This window comes from Vombatus ursinus, unplaced genomic scaffold, assembly GCF_900497805.2.
Source record: "Vombatus ursinus unplaced genomic scaffold, bare-nosed wombat genome assembly UNPS02005659.1, whole genome shotgun sequence".
Taxonomy (NCBI): Eukaryota; Metazoa; Chordata; class Mammalia; order Diprotodontia; family Vombatidae; genus Vombatus; species Vombatus ursinus.
Genome location: NW_020945437.1, coordinates 5815911 through 5831538, shown reverse-complemented (window position 1 = coordinate 5831538; position 15628 = coordinate 5815911). Strand labels below are relative to the sequence as shown.

Sequence of the window (15628 nt, the reverse complement as noted above, 5' to 3'; positions counted from 1 at the left end):
ATGGTAGAGGAACTAGGAAGGGCTTACCCTTTGAATCTATAAAGTAGAGAAGAGTTCCTGATTAAACAAGAAAAGAGAAGTTCACAAGTTTTTGCGTGCACAAATCTAATGTAGTAAAATTTAGAAAGTAAATAGGTAACTATAGGGAAAATAATCTTTGCACCAGGTTTATCCAATAAAGGTTTCATTTCCAAGATATATAAAGAGATGATTAAAATTTGTAAGACTAAAAGCAATTATTTAATAAATAAGCAGTCAAAGGATATGAACAGGTAGTTTTCAAATGAAGAAATCCAAGATACTAGCAATCATACGAAAATATGTTTTAAATTACTAATAACTGGATGAATAGAAATTAAAAAAAAAAACATCCCTGAGATGCTACCTCACACTCTTCAGACAGGCAAAGATGAAAAAAAGGGAAAATAACAAATGATGGAGGGGCTGTGGAAAAACAGGTACACTAGTGCACTGTTGGAGCTGTGAATTGGTCCAGCCATTCTGAAAAGCAATTTGGAACTATGCCTAGAAACTGATTAAACCATGCAAAGCCTTTGGCTCAGCTATATTACTTCTAGACTTGTACCCCAAGGAGATATCCTCATATTTAGGAATGACTGAACAAATTGTGGTATATGAATGTAATGGTATAAGAAACAAGGACTAGGACCATTTCAGAGGAAACTAGAAAGACCTCTATGAACCGAGGCAGAGCAACTTGAGCAAAACTAGGACAGTTTATACAATGATAATGATATTACTGAGGAAAACAAATTTGAAAATATTTAGAAATATGCTCAATGAAATGAAAAGTGATGAGTTTAAAAATAACAAAGAAACATAACACTCATCACAGGTGATGAAAGTGAAATGCAGAAAGACATTTTTCAGACATATCCCATGTGGGAATTTGTTTTGCTAAACTATACAGATATGCACTGAGTTGTTTTTTGTTTTTTTTTTAATTTGCCCAATGAGGACCAATGAGAGGGATGAAGGGATGGATTAAAAAATGCTTGTTAATTGAAAAAAATAAAATTAATAAAATAAAATTAAATTGTGACACAAAACTAGAATGTCAATAAATTTTAAGATTTATATGAGGGAATAAGAAAAGCAGTTTAGAAACTTTAGAGCTCTGGAGAACTATTGTAAAATCAATCACATTGTGAGAATTAATGAAATTTTTGTTGACTCACTTCATTTATTAGAATTGGGCAGGAATAAAGGTAGACCAGGGCCTAACCTGACACAGAATGTTAATTCATTTTACAGGTGAGCTTATTGCCAGCATATAGGGTTCAGACTTGATATGGTCAGGATCAGGAGACTAAAGGAATTTAATAGAGTAAGGAGGGTAATCTGAAGGCATCTGAAGACTGGATAATAGGAGGAGCTGTGAATAACAATAATAACAAAATAATAACAAAAATAACAGTGGATATTTATATAGTATTTTATGATTTGCAAAGACTTTATATAGGTCATCTCATTTGATCCTCAGGACAACACTGTCAGGTATGTACTATTATTACCCCATTTTTCAGGTGAAAACATTGAGGCACAGGGAAATATCTTGCCAGTGTGACAGAAACAATAATTACAAGAGCCAGGGTTTGAACTTTGGTTTTTCTGACTCCAAGTTTAGACTTCCATACAATATGCCATCTAGCTGCCACATGTGTTGTAACACAGGGGAGGCAGACAATAGGAAATGGTTAAACTCTCTAGCTTCCTTCAGGGATCAGTTCACGATACCTCTACTCTAGCTGGGTGTATGTATGTGTGTGTGTGTGTATGTGTGTGTATGTGTGTGTGTACTCTCCTTCCTCAAAATATCATAAATATATTTATCTGTTGTACAACTTCCATAGAACATAAGCCCCTTGAGGACAGGGATAGGTTTTTGTTGTCATATTTTTAGCACCTAGCACAATCCCTTGCACATAGTAGGTATTTTATAAAGATTTATCAGATTTTATGAATTGATATTTTGAAGCTCTTTGTAATACCAATACTTAGCATGCATCATTGTCTGAATGCAGATAATTATTATGGTGGCGATAAGAATAGCCCATAAATTATTATTATTGGTAGGCTAGTTTATTAAAGCAATTATGAGATATCACAACAGATTTTTCCCCCCCTAAGTTTTCATAGGTCCCTCTAAAGAAAGAAAAAAAAGAAGGAAGGAAAGAAGGAAGGGAGAAAAAAAAGGATTTGTACAATGATATTACTGAGTAAGAATTGCCTGAATCACAAGGTTTCTAATAATCTATCTCTTATGAAATTATTCTAAAAGATACATTATAATTTGAAAATAACTTTATTTTTCCACATTAATTGAAATTCAGCTTAAAAATAATTATTTAAATGTCACCAGATTATATTTGGTAACTTTATAACAGGAAGTTGGAGTTATAGAATCCCCAATTCCTGCAGTTTCACCGTCATGTTCATGAACCTTTACAAATATATGTAACTATTCTTACAAATGAGCTCTCCCCCAGGTTCCCACTTTTATAGAAAGGAGAAAGACTAGAGTTTTACTTTATTCCACCAGATTTTTTTTAATTTAAAACCTCAGTTTCATTCTCCTATCAGTAACCATATAGGCACTTTCATTGTCAAAGCAGGTTAAACAAATAATCATATGCAACCATTTAAAAAGATACACCCTCTACATTGCATTGATTAAATGCTTCAGGCATTTCACAGGAACCCTATATTCAAGTGTGGAAGTGTATGATTTGGAAATCAGTTTTCAAAGATGAATTTTGCATAGTTTCAATGAATTGAATAGTTTTTTAAAATACTCATTGAATTTGAGGCATTATGGAGATGTATGAAATAATAGACACAATTCCTGCCTTTGAGGCACTTCTAAAAATCTTTGTTTCTGCAAAAATGTATTATCTTGGAGACATTTTAAATCTAGATGGAAGCTCAAGGTTGAAATAATAATAATAATAATAATAATAATAATAGCCAATGATTATATAGTGCTTTAATGTTTGCAAATTACTTTACATATATTATTTCATTTAGATGCTCATAATAATCTTGTGAAATCTATGCTGGTTGAAGCCAACAGTACTGAGGCTTCCTTCATATCGCAGATAATAATGTCATAATGTTTAGTGTAATTTTAATGCCCTTCATCTTATGTCTCTGATATCTCCAGAATCAAGTCAGTCTTCAAGCATTTATTAAGTGCTTACTTACTATGATTGAGGCATTCTGCTAAGCATTAGGGACACAAAAGGATGAACAAAGAATATGACAACAACAACAAAAAATCCTTACTCATGGCCTACTAGGGAAGATAAGCTATTAAAAAACAGGAATAGACAAGATATATGCAAAGCTGATGGAAGGCAAGCTGAAAGGGGAGGCATTAGCAATGGGAAGTGAGGAATGGTCTCCTGAAGAAAGTAGCTTTGAGCAGTCTTGGAAGAAGCCAGAAAAACTAAGACATGAAGGTGTGGGACAGAGCACTCCAGGCATGGGAGACATCCATTGCTAAGGCATGAAGAATGGAAGTATTTTGTTACAGGAATTCCAAATAAGCTACTGTATCTCAGTCTGAAAATTGAGTATGCAGTGGAATCAAATGTAGGGGAACTGGGAAGGTAGAAGGGGGTCAGGTTTTAAAGATTTTTAAATTCAAAACAAAGAAGTCTGTATTTAACTTGGGAGGTAATAGGAAACTTCTGAAGATCACTAAGCAAGACATGGTCAGACCTATGATTTAGGTCTGCCTCCTGACTTCCCTTGCTTCCTTGAAATCTCGGCTAAAATTCAACATTCTGGTTAGGACTTTCCTTCTGAGATTATTTCCAGTTCTTACTGTCTATCACATTTACATAAAATTTTTGCATGTTATCTTCCCCATTAGACTGTAAGCTCCTTGAGAGAAGGGACCATTTGCCTTTCTCTTTCTTCCCAATACATAGTACAGTGCCAAGTGCATAAGTGCTTGATAAACATTATTTGACTTGACTTTACTTGGCAAGTAGTGGAAGAAGGATTGAAGTGACAAGAAACTTAAGGCAGTAAGACAGGCTAGGAAAAAAAAACATTGCAATAATCATTGAAAGATGAGAATGGGAGGCAGAACCAAGATGGTGGAGAAAAGTTGCCTGAACTCTCCCCAGTTTCCCTTGGAAATGTTATATCAAGCCTCTAAATGGACTCTGGAGTGACAGAACCTACAAAAAGACAGAGTGAAATAATTTTCCAGCTTAAGATACCTTAGAAGAACTGCAGGAAAGGCTGGTCTCACTTGGGGAAAAGGGGAGTATAGCCCAGTACAGGCAGTATCCAGTTAAGCCAGCAGGAGGCTCTTAGTCACAGAACAGATCAGGTACCTAGGCCCAGTGGTCCTGGCTCAGCAGGCCAGCTGTGAAATCTCCAGCCTTAGCATAGAAGGCAGACTACCAGCCCTGGAACTCCCAGTACAACAGGTATGACTAGGCCTGGCTACCACAATTCAGTAATCAAGTTGTTAGCACCTGAGGCCTCAGCGCATAAAGGGGGTGATCAGACCCCAGCATGGAAAGCCACTGACTAGGCCCCTGTCCCCTAGCACAAGAAACTTGGGATAGTGCCCTCTGTATCCCAGAAGCAGAGATCAATTTTAAAGGTCATGAAATAGGCTAAAAATGAGCAAAAACCATAAAAGAGCCCTGAACATAGAAAGCTACTATGGTGACTGGGAAGATCAAAACATAAACTCAGAAGAGGTCATCAATATCCAAGGAGCTACAACCAAAGCCTCAAAAGGAATATAAATTGGTCTCAAGCCCCAAAAATCTTCTTGAAAGAGCTCCAAAAGGATTTTTAAAATCAAGTAAGAGAGGTAGAAGAAAATTTTGGAAAATAAATGAGAGCTCTGCGAGAGAATCAACCACTTGGAAAAGGAAGGACAAAAATTGACTGAAGAAAACAATTCCTTTAAAAATACAATTGATCAAAAGAAAAAAAAAATCACCAAAGAAAACAAATCCTTCAAAAGTAGAATTGCCCTGATGGAAAAGGAGACACAAAAGTTCACTGAAGAAAATAATTCCTTAGAAATTAGAATGGTGCAAGTGGAAGCTAATGACTATGAGACATCAAGAATCAGTCAAACAAAATCAAAAGAATGAAGGAAATAGAAGAAAATGTAAAATACCTCATTGGAAAAAAATTGCCATGGAAAATAGATCCAGGAGAGATATTATTGGACTAGCTGAAGGCCACAATCCAAAAAAGAGCCTGGACTGCATCTTTCAAGAAATTATCAAGGAAAACTTCCCTAATACCCCAGAACCAGAGGGTAAAAAGTCATTGGAAGTATCCACTGATCTCTCCTGGAAGATACCCCAAAATGAAAACTCCAAGGAATATTACAGCCAAATTCCAGAATCATCAGGTCAAGGAGAAAATACTGCAAGCAGCCAGAAAGAAACAATTTAAATACAAAGGAACCAGAGTCAGGATTATGCAGGATTTAGCAACTTCTACATTAAAGGATTGGAGGGCTCAGAATATGGTATTCTGGAAGACAAAAGAACTTGGATTACAACCAAGAATCAAGTACCCAGCAAAATTGAGCATAATCTTTCAGGAGAAAAGATGGAAATTCAATGAAGTAGGGGACTTTCAAACTTTCCTGATGAAAAGACCAGACCTGAACAGAAAATGTGATCTTCAAATACTAGACTCAAGAGAAGCATAAAAATGTAAACAGGAAAGAGTAACAAAACAAAACAAAACATTATTCAATAAGGTTAGATTGTTTACATCCTTACATGGGAAGCTGACATTGCTAACTCTTGAGAATTGTAGCTCTATTAGGGCAGTTAGAAGAATAGGAATAAGTTGACTTTGATGTGATGATACAGAAACATTAAGGGGTGATAAAAAGGATTGTACTTGAAGAAGAGGAAAGGGGAAGGTAGAATGGGGTAAATTACATTACATGAAGAGGAACAAAAGACCTATTACAGTAGAGGGAAAGAAGGGAGGGGGTAAGCATTGTTTGAACCTTATTCTCATCAGATTCAGCTCAAAGATGGAATAACATACATACGCAGTTGGGCATGGAAATTTATCCTACCCTATAGGGAAGTAGGAGGAGAAAGGAAAAAGAAAAAGGGGGGCTGGTAGAAGGGAGAGAAGGTTGAGGGATGTGGTGGTCAGAAGCAAAACACTGGTAAGGAGGGACAGGGTGAAAAGAGAGAGAGAAAGAGAAAAGTATGAACAGGGTGGGGGATAAGATGGAGGAAATACATAGTAATCATACCTATGAATGTGAATGGGATGAACTCTTATAAAATGGAAGTAGATAGCAGAGTGGATTAAAAAACAGAATCCTACAATATGTTGTTTGCAAGAGACACATTTGAAGCATAGAGACATAACAGAGTAATGAAAGAGCTTTTACAGCAGAGGGGAAGATGGGGGAGGTGTGTGGAGAAAATGAGTGAACCATACTCTTATCTGAATTGACTCAAAGCAGGAATAACTTATGCACTCAATTCGGTATAGAAATCTATCTTACCCTACAGGAAAGTAGGAAGGGAAGGGAATAAGAGAGTGGGGGTAATAGAAGGGAGGGCAAACTGGGAGAGGTGCTAGTCAGAATCAAAACACTTTTGAGGAGGGACAGGGTGAAAGGAGAGAGAGAATAAAATAAGCAGGGGGGAATCGGATGGAGGGAAATACATGTAGCAATCACAACTGGGAAAAATCTTGAAGCAAGTTTCTCTGATAAAGGCCTCATTTCTCAAATATATAGAGAACTGGGTCAAGTTTATAAAAATAGAGCCATTCTCCAATTCATAAATGTTCTAGATATATTAATAGTGTTCAGATGAAGTAATCAAAGCTATCTATAGCTATATGAGAAGGTGCTTTAAATCTCTACTGATTGGAGGAATGCAAATTGAAACAATTCTGAGGTACTACCTCATTCCTATTAGATTGGCAAATAGAACAGAAAAGGAGAATGACAAATATTGGAAGGCATGTGGAAAAAATGAGACATTAATACTCTGTTGGAGTTGCGAACTGATTCAACCATTCTTTAGAGCAATTTGAATCTAGGTTCAAAGGGCTATAAAACTATGCATACCCTTTGATCTAGCAGTGCCAGTACTAGGTCTGTATCCAAAAAGAGATCAGAAAAGGGAAAAGGATCTATAGGTACAGAAATATGTCTAGTAGCTCTTTTCTAGTGGAAGGGATTTGGAAATTGTGAGGATGCCCATCAATTGGGGAATGATTGGACAAATTATGCTGCATGGTTGTGATAGAATACTATTGTGCTATAAGAAATGATGAGCAGGATGCTCTCAGAAAAAAAAGTAAAAACTTATAAGAGCTCATGCAAAGTGAAATGTACTGTGTACAAAGTAACAATAATATTGTAAGATAATCAGTTCTGAATGACATACCTATTCTCAGCAATACAATGATCCAAGAAAACTCTAAAAGATTAATAATGAAAAATGCTATCCATCCCCAGACAAAGAACTGATGGTGTCTGAATATAGATGGAACCAAATTTTTTTTAACTCTTTTTATGAATTTTATGTATGTTTTCTTTCACAACATGATTACTATGGAAATATGTTTTGCATGACTATACATACAGTCTATATCTCACTCGGGTAAAAGGGGAGTGTAGCCCAGTACAGGCAGTATCCAGATAAGGATGAGGGGAGGGTGGGGAGGAAGAGAAAGAATTTGGAACCCAAAAGTTTAAAAAGAATGTTAAAATTGTTTTTACATATAATTGGAAACAAGTAAAATACTGAATAAATTTTTAAAAATAAAAAAATAACTGGAACAAAAGAATAACAAGGGAATTAATGAAAAAAATGCAGAGGAAAGTTGTCTAGCCATACCAGATCTAAAACTATATTATAAAGCAGCAATCATCATAATTATTTGGTACTGGATAAGAAATAGAGTAGTGGGTCAGTGCAATAGGTTAGGTACACAAGACACAGTTGTAAATGACTATAGTAATCCACTGTTTGATAAACCCAAAGACTTCAGCTTCTGAGATAAGAGTTCACAATTTGACAAAAACTGCTGGGAAAACCAGAAAACAGTATGATAGAAACCAGGCATAGACCAACATCTCACACTGTATACTAAGATAAGGTCAAAATGGTTACATGATTTAGACATAAAGGGTGATACCATAAGTAAATTAGAAGAGCAAGAAATAGTTGACCTGTCAGATCTATGGAGAAGGGAAGAATTTATGACCAAACAAGAGATAGAGAACATTATGAAATGCAAAATGGATCATTTTGATTACATTAAATTAAAAAGTTTTCGCACAAAACAAAAGTGATGGCACCAAGATTAGAAGGGAAGTTAAAAGCTAGGAAACAGTTTTTACAGCCAGGATTTCTGATAAAGGCCTCATTTCTCAAATATATAGAGAATTGAGTCAAATTTTTAAGAATATAGGTCATTCCCCAATTGATAAATAGTCAAAGAATATGAATAGGCAGTTTTCAGATGAAATTAAAGCTATCTATAGTCACATGAAAAATGCTCTAAATCACTATTGATTAGAGAAATGCAGATTAAAACAACTCTGAGGTACCACTTCATACCTATCAGATTGGCTAATATGACAGAAAAGAAAAATGATGAATGGTGGAGAAGATGTGAGAAAATTCAAACACTAATGCATTGTTGGTGGAGATGTGAACTGATCCAACCATTCTGGAGAGGAATTTGGAACTATGCCCAAAGGCCTATAAAACTGTGCATACCCATTGATCCAGTAATACCACTACTAATTCTGTATCTCAAAGAGATCACAAAAAAGATAAAAGGCTCCTCATATAAAAAAATATTTATAGCAGCTCTTTTTGTGGTGGCAATGAATTGGAGATTGAGGGGATGCCAATCAATTGGGGAGTGGCTGAGCAAGTTGTGGTATATGGATGTAATGGAGTAATATTGTGCTATAAGAAATGATGGGCAGGTGAATTTCAGAAAAAAAACCTAGAAAGACTTACATAAACTGATGCTGAGTGAAGTGAGCAGAACCAGGAGACACAATACACAATAATAGCAACATTGTGTGATGGTCAAGTATGATAGACTTAGCTCTTCACAGAAATACAATGATTCAAGACAATTCCAAAAGACTAGTAATGAAAAATGGTAACCACATCCAAAGAAAGAACTATGGAGTCTGAATGCATAGTGAAGCATACTATTTTCCTTTTTTTCCCTTTTGTGTTTCCCTTTTGTTCTAATTCTTTTTTAACAATATAACTAATGTGGAGATATGTTAACATGATTGTACATGCATAACCAATATCAGATTGCTTACTGTCTTGGGGAGGGGGAAGAGCAAGGAGGTTGGGAGGGAGAAAAATTCGGTATTCAGAATCTTATAAAAATGAATGCTGAAAACTATTGTTACATGTAATTGGAAAAATAAAATACTATTAAGTGAAAAGAAAGGTGAAATCCTTATTCCCCTTAGGAAATCAAAATTTTGACCAAATCAAGAGAAGTGTTTTTTTGTTTTCAGACGTAAGCTCTTCCCCAAGGATAAATCCATTTAACTGTTATTTTTGGTACTTTTTTAAAATGATAAATTTAACTATGCACTTTTGCTCTTTTATTGCTGTGGAATTTTTTTGCCTTTTCATTTTATCATTAATATAAAATTGGAGATAGTGGGGAATTTCTTAAGTTAGAGAGATTCTCCGATTAAGAGGGAAAACTAAACTTGAATCTCTCCCCAAGTTAATTGCTAGTAAAATAATCAAGGTGTTTCTTGTATAGATTGTTTTACTTCTTAGTAGAGCAGGATTACAGAATATTAGAGTCAGGAGGAGCTTTAGAGGTCAACTAGCCCAAGAGCACTTGACCTGGGGTCTGTGAATATGTATTTTCTGAATGTTTTGATAATTTTATATAAATGTAAATGGTTTACTTTGTAATCTTGTGATTTTTATTTTATGTCTTTAAAATCATTGTTCTAAGGAGCAATCCATAGGCTTCATCAGGCTTCCAAAGTAGGACTACACACAAACACACACACACACACACAACAAGGTAAGATCCCCTGCTCTAGTTTCACTTCATCTGAAATGTAAATCCCCTCTACATGTCATGATGCTATGCACAAGTAAAAATATACATGATTTAAATAACAAAGTGATAAAACTACAAATTAGAGAGATAATACAAGGTGGCAAAGATTGAATTTTCATACAATCATATATTTAGAGAACTCTAAAGAATTGTAGGGCCATCTAGTTTGATTATCTTATTTTACAAATAAGGTACTGAGAATAAAAGGAGATTGAGTAATTTCCCTAAGATCCTATGTAGATAATAAGTAGCATAGCCCAGAGTGGGAATCAGAACCTCTGACTCCAAAACCAGTATTCTTTCTTGACCTAGATCATGCTGTCAAATGAGGGATAGAAACAAAAAGCAAATTCCTATAGGTTACTGTGGTCTAGGTCAGTTTCATGGGGGCCATACAATAAAAGCATTGTAGAGATGAAACAGATTTTGAGGACACCCTGTCAAACCATTTCATTTTAAAAATGATGAAATTGAATACAAATAAATTGACTTGTCTGCAGTTACACATAGTAAGTGGAAGAGCTCAGATTTGGACCCAGATATTCTGGGTTAAGATGTCATTTTCTTTCTCTTTTATTATATGGAAGATTTAAAATGGATTTTTTTTAAAGCAGGGCAGTGGGGTAGAAAGAACATGGGATTAGGTTTTAGGAACACTGAGTTCCCAACCTGTCTTTGAATTAAGGTGTACTACCTGATTTTGGAAATTAACTTCCTTTCTCTGAGTTTCAGTTTACAAATATTATTTCTCTTAATGTATTTAAGATTATATTGACTTATTTTAGGTGTTGGATCATATGGACTGATGTTACACTAGTTAAAGCATTAAAAACTCTGATTTTTTTCTTACAACAACTATTGTCTAGCCATATATTCATCATGTATTTGTACCATTGAATTAGCATGTTGGACAAGCATAATTCTATGCCTTCCACCAAATCATTGATAAACATAGGGAAAGGACCAGGGACAGCTCCCTCCCTGGTCCACAAGTGATGAATCTTTTTTATTCGCAGAAAATCATGAAACTGTTTTCTAAATCCTAGAGGGACAGTAAAATTTAAGAAAATTGGAAAAGTAGAATGGGACAACGTTTTAAGGATTTTTAAATGTCAAATCGTGAAATTTATATTCAGTCTTGGAGACAAAAGGAAGCCACTGGAGTTCACTCAGTAGAGGGGTGGCATGGTCATGGTGTTTCCTTTGGTCTTTTTTTGGTACAGAGAACCCCTTTCTAAGGAAATCACAAATCTTTAGAAGTAACAATATATCACTTTTCATTACTTTTAAATTTTCACCAAATCTATTGTATAGGGCAACAGACTTCAATGAACTCTGATTTTGTCAGGGTGGGAATTCACTCTATCAAATCATCTGCAACTTTGTAAATAAGTCTCAGTCAGTTACAGAAGGCACTTTACTCATGGCCTCATTATTAATGAGTACCAGAAGCCAGGGTTTGAACTAATCATTTTCTGACTCCAATTCTGACTCTATGTCTACTTTAAAGCTCTGCCTTTCATAAATCAATTGTAATTCTTTCTCTCTGAGAACATACCTGAATCTTGCTACATTGCAGTGTGATATATTTCACTGAATTTAAATTTATCAACTGGCAAGACTTATGTAAGTGTGAAGTATTAAGAATGTGTAACATATCCACCCATTTCATTATTTAAATGGAAAAACATACAAAATCTGCATCCCCTGAAGTTTTAGAAGATGGAAATTTAACATATTCAGAATATTTTCTTTTTATAAAATGATTCCCTAAAATACACTTATACATATCATACAGCAGTTTTTTTAAAACCTTCCTCTCCTGGATACAATAAAATATCTAGAGTAATAGACTTATTTTCCCAGGAGTCATTATAATTTATTTTCCTTCTTATGAAGACAGCCTTCACTGTGGCGGACTTCTTCCTTCACCAAATTTTTGGCCTTCATCTTTTCTTTTCAACAGGACTGATAGAAAATATACAGGTGAGATTTCACTTTACCTGACAAATGTTGAATTGGGAACAGTCCTATGTCCTCAATTTAACTTCTAAAAAGACTTTGAAAAAGGCTCAAATGCCCAGAACATTGTTGAAGAAACTCAATGATGAGATGTTCCTCATGCCTTGAAATCACTAATAATTTTAAAAAATTCAAAGTCAAGTTCTTATTTTTCTAAACCAACACATACAACATTTACCTATTTTTCTTAAAATGTTTTATTCAAAAATTTTATCAGAATCCTTATAACTAGAATGTGAAGCTTAATGTGAAGTAACACCAACAAGCAAATATTGAAAATTAGATTATTTAAAATGAAGATTACAGTTACCAAAGGCGCAATCAGCCAGGACCATAGAAAGTAAAAAAAAAAAAATCAAGCTAAAAGTGATCAGTTCCCTATTTTTTGGCAAGTTAATATGCATGGTGTGGTGGGTGAGAATATAAAAGTAATATCCATCCCTATTCTCAAGGATCAAGGTCAATAAAATTAAATATGATACAAAGTAGAGTATAAAAATATTATTGATTTCAAAAAACTGTTCATATAGTTCAAAGGAGGTCAGAATCCAGCCTGGATCAATGAATGATACATGGAGGAGGGGAAAGTAAGCCAGAACTTGGAGGATGGATAGATTTTCAACCAATCATGGTAGTGATATTGGGGGGCAATAGGAAAAGGTATTTGAGCTATAGAGAAAATCACTAAAGAAAGAAGTAAAGTTGAGGAAACCAGTGATACCATTCATTGTGGTAAAAGTTTTTGAGTTATTGATAGTGATGAAATCATCTGTGCCATGGGCATTGAAGAAAGGAGTAAAAAGATCTTGGTAATTTTTTACAGAAACTAAAGAGATACGGTCATTGATCTGCCCATCCCTGGTCAACTTCAGAATTGAACAGATTTCATATACAGAGCTTTCAAATTCAAAGATCATGTTATGTCCCAAGTAATATGATATCATCATCATCATGATAACATCATCACCATCATTATAAAACACTTACTATGCGCCAGATACTTAGATAAGCACTTTTCATTTTTTTTTCTTATTTGATCCACACAACCCTGGAAGGTAGGTGTTGTTATTATCTTCATTTTATACATGAAGGAAATGAGGTAAACAGAGGTTAAGTGACTAGAACAGGATCATACAACTTATAAGTGTCTGAGAACTCAGGTCTTCATGACTCCAGGCCTGGTACTCTATCCACTGTGCCACCTAGCTGTCTGTAGACATTTTGGATAGACTACATAGCTTGGAGCTAGGAAGACTTGGGTTGAAGTCCAAATTTTGACACTAGCTGCCTAATCCTGGAAAAGGTTCTTAAATTCCATTTATCCTCCTCCCCTCCCTCATGACTCCCCCAGCAACTCCCTTAGATTGATCTACTAAGACATAGGCTGAGGTCTGTGTTGGGGAAAGAGTTTTCAAACCAGTAGTCTCCCTCAGTAACCTGATCTCTCTATCATTGTGTAATCACTTACCCAGTATACATCTGAGAGCAAAATAACTCACACTGTACACATTCCAGTTCTCATTCTGCTGGAAAACATCTCATAAAAGGAAGGAAGTGAGTCTTAGCCCAGTATCTTCTTTGTTCCAAGATGAATTTTTCCTCCCTCATTTCAATGACTTCTGGAGTCTAAAGAAAGTGGCATGAAGAAGCAAATAAACCTCTAATTTGCCCAGGTGTGTTCATCTTCATAATAAGGGCTTGCTTTTCACTACTCATTGGCTACAGCCAAATTTAGGACAATGCACTTCCAATCTAATACAAGGTCTTTGTTCAATGGGAAGAACAATGAGGAGAGTAAGTAAGAAAGAAGTTGCAGAGATATGGAAACTAATTCTGGTTAATTACAGGTATTGAAACTGAGAAAAAGACAACATAGAATTTAAATGTTGTAGGGATTTAGTGGGTCAGTTTAGCAGCACAGTGGATAGAGTACAAGTCCTGAACTCAAGAAGACTCATCTTAATGAATTCAAAGCAAGCCTCAGACACTTACTAGACGTGTGACCCTAGGCAAGTCACTTAACCCCATTTGCCTCAGTTCCTGGAGCTGGAGAAGAAAATGCCAAACCATTCCAATGCCTTTGCCAAGAAAATCCCAAATGAAGTCAAGAAGAGCCAGACACAACTGACATAACACAACAACAACAACAACAGCAACAATGACAACAAAAGGCACCTTAGTGGATATCTGAAAGAGACCTTAGGGAGACATTGTTTGGTCTAATACCCTCATTTTTCAGATAAAAATAAACACTGAGTCAAGAGAAGGGAAGTCACTTACCTAAGGGCATAATGATAATAAAAGTAAAGTCAGGATTTGGATGGGGGCAGAGCCAAGGTGGCAGAGGGAAAGCAGTGACTTGTTTGAGCTCTCCCCCCAAACCCCTCGAAATACCTATAAAAATGGCTCTAAACAAATTCTAAAGCAGCAGAACCCACAAAAAGACAGACTGAAACAAATTTACAGCCCAAGACAGCCTAGATGGTTGATCAGAAAGGTGTATTGCACTGGGTTGGGAAAGAAGCGCAGTCTGGCGTGGGTGCGCAGGCTGCAGTGAACCTGGAGCAGGCCTCAGAGGACTGAATTGTGGGCAGCTGTGGTGGGTTTCCAGACTTCTCAACCCATGAACACCAAAGACAACTTGGAATGTCAGTGGGAAAAGTCTGTGACTGCAGTGAGAGAAGGAGCTAGGTCTCAGCCACAAGTCTGGAGCGTGGCCTGGAGCCATGGCTGTTTCTTGAGCTTCTGACCCACAGACTGAGGGGGAATTGAGTGGCTGATCAGAGGGGGATTGCAGGGATCTCTTTGCCAGGGCTGAGGCAGGAATTTCTTGCTTTACTGGTGCTTGGATCTGGGTCACAGTTCTGAGGGGCAGTCCTGGAGCAAGGAAGAATGCTGGTGTGGTGAAGCTTCTTGTGGCAGTGGAGAGAAAACACCTTGCCCCTTATCATAGCACCTTGGAAGGACTGAAAGTTTTCAGTTCCCTAGAAGTATCTCTGAAAACAGCTGTACAAACCCCTGAAGCTTGGGACAGTACAAATCTCCACACTGGAAACAGACTTTTACCTTAACAAAGAGTTTAAAACTCAAGTAATTGGCCAGGATCATGAGTAAGCAGCACAAAAAAGAATCAGACTATATTATCTTACTTTGGTGATAAAGAAGATCAAAACGTACAACCAGAAAAAGACAATGAAGCCAAAACTCCTACATCCAAAGCCCCCAAGAAGAATATGAATCAGTCTCAGGCCTTGGAAGAGCTCAAAAGGGATTTTGAGAAGCAAGTAAGAGAAGTAGAGGAAAAACTGAGAGTGATGCAAGAAAATCATGAAAAACAAGTCAACAGCTTGCTAAAGGAGACCCAAAAAAATACTGAAGAAAATAACACCTTAAAAAATAGCCTAACCTAAATGGCAAAAGAGGTCCAAAAAGCTAATGAGGAAAAGAATGCCCTAAAAAACAAAATTGGCCAAATGGAAAA

At 36.0% G+C, this 15628-nt stretch overlaps 1 protein-coding gene and 1 pseudogene across 2 annotated transcripts in view; one reads left to right on the top strand and one right to left on the bottom strand.

The window, feature by feature from the left end:
* GRM5 (glutamate metabotropic receptor 5) overlaps positions 1 to 15628 on the bottom strand; it is a 626642-nt gene that overhangs the window by 275592 nt on the left and 335422 nt on the right. The gene's annotated exons all lie outside the window — the stretch shown is intronic.
* Positions 14629 to 15628, top strand: part of LOC114032680 — a 9925-nt pseudogene continuing 8925 nt past the window's right edge.